This window comes from Microtus ochrogaster, chromosome 16 (genome assembly GCF_000317375.1).
Source record: "Microtus ochrogaster isolate Prairie Vole_2 chromosome 16, MicOch1.0, whole genome shotgun sequence".
Classification (NCBI taxonomy): domain Eukaryota; kingdom Metazoa; phylum Chordata; class Mammalia; order Rodentia; family Cricetidae; genus Microtus; species Microtus ochrogaster.
In genome coordinates, this window is record NC_022018.1 from 59,121,572 (window position 1) to 59,123,823 (window position 2,252).

Here is a 2,252-nt window from a genome sequence, read left to right on the forward strand (position 1 = left end):
AAAAAAAAAAAAAGAAAGTGCTGTTGTACATTTCTCTGGTAAAGCAACAGACTCTTTATCATATATAACTTAAATGAGCATTTCTCAAAGTGGTTAAATGTTGCATTTGAAATATTTAAGAGTAAAGGAATGATAAGTGCTCTTCTATTTTTAAAGAGGTTTACTGGTGGTTTAGGAAACGTGAATGCACTCTATTAAGATTTTAACTGGGGTCGTGGTTACTGGTGACACCAGAGCCACCTGGAATTGTCCAGTGGGTGGAGATGCATGTAGACCAAGGCCTCAAACTGACAATTCAGACACTGCCCAGCCTCGAGATGATGGCACTGTCAACACAGGGCAGGCCTTGGCGTAAAGGTATCCTAACTTCCCATTCTTCCCAATTAGAGAAAGCAATCATGTTAAAAAATAACAAAACAACAAGTTTGAAACTGGCAAATTATTGGAACTATCAGTTAATAAATTCTGCTAAGTCCTCGGTCCTAAAATGTTGGGAAATGTCACTGCAAGCCCCAAACAAAAGTGGACACGTTCAGCCTCTCAAGGCAGACAAATACCCACTGGTTTTAGTCAGGTCTCAGTGAAGGCGTTTTCTCCACATGGATATTTTAATGAAGGAAAAGCTAAGCAAAATAACTGAGATGATACTGTTCAGTAGCAATGAATCCTTAGCTTGTCTGTTAGATGTTTGCTCGACCCTTCCTGGTTCCTCACTGTTAAATCACTTTAGGCTCAACTAATTCCATTTGTTTATAGACTGACTGTTTCTTGTGTGTCAGTTGAATGACTTCCTGTTTCCCCCAGTTCTGCCTTAGCCGGCTTTTTATATAATCCTCAGTAAATGGTAACCACAGGAAAACAAACCAGCATAAAACTGGGCTGTATATTTTCAAATGGCAAGTTCAGTGTTCACGTCCAATGTGGGTGTCTGCTGCAGGAGGGGGCCTCTGTCTGTGTCTGTCTGTCTGTCTGCTGGAAAGTCCTCTGTGTCTGTCTGTCTGCTGCAGGAGAGTCCTCTGTGTCTGTCTGTCTGCTGCAGGAGAGTCCTCTGTGTCTGTCTGTCTGCTGCAGGAGAATCCTCTGTGTCTGTCTGCTGCAGGCGAGTCTTTTGTGTCTGTCTGCTGCAGGCGAGTCCTCTGTGTTTGTCTGCTGCAGGAGGGTCCTCTGTGTCTGTCTGTCTGCTGCAGGAGAGTCCTCTGTCTATAGGTGTCTGCTGCAGGAAAGTCCTCTGTGTCTGCCTGCTGCAGGAGGGGTCCTCTGAAGGAATCTTCTTTAGTCTTAGAGACACCTGGATGTTGACATTAAGTTTCAGTTATTTTGCCAGAAAAATGAAACAAATCCTCCCCCAAATTCTTAAAAAATAAAATAAAAAAAAAACTTTGCTGGTTTCTGAGATCCCTTCTACCGTTCCCTCCACGCCTGTCCCTAGTTTACCTGGACCCCAGTGGAGAGCCAGGGTAAAGCACCACATGCCTATAATTTGCTGCTGATAACTGGGGACATGGGGCCAAGTGGTGATTCTTTTAAAACAATGCATAAGGGGAAGGAGAGGAGGGGAGAGGAAAAAGGAGAAAGTGAGGGGAGGGGAGGGAAGGGGAGGGCAGAATGCTTGAGTCCTTCTGCGGCTGTAGAAATGGTTCAGCTGTTAAAAGGCTTGAGACTTTTTCAGACAATCAGCAGTCAGTTCCCAACATCCTGACCACACAACTTACAGCCACGTGTAACTGCAGCGCCTTCTGGACAACTTGGACACCCTGCAATATGTGCATATTCTCTCTCTTACACCACATAAAATTTTAAAACCGTTTTTAAGAAAAGACACTTTAAGCTCAATGTTGAGTGCTTATGTAGCACACACAAGGCTTTGGGTTTGATCCCCAGCACTGTGAAAAACAGATACCTCAGATCAAGTCAAATGAACAGTAATTACCTATCTGGATTTGAAAAGTTGTATTTTGTTTTGTATATACTGTAACAAGCTTGAAACATAAATAATTTTGAAGTGATTTCCTTTGTTCTGCTTTAATGACATAAGTATTTCTAAAAGGTTTTTAAACTTTACTGTTTTCTGACTGCCTTGGTCCTTTAGCACCAAGGCACTTGGTTAGAATGAAGCCTATGAAGTGGCTCCGTCTCTCTTAAAGCAATGCCGCAATAACCCAGTAGGGGATGCTGTGTTAAAACTAGCCAGGAGAATAGAGCACCGAAGTCTTCGGATCCCAGTGCAACCCGGAGCCTTTCTTAGGGTGTGC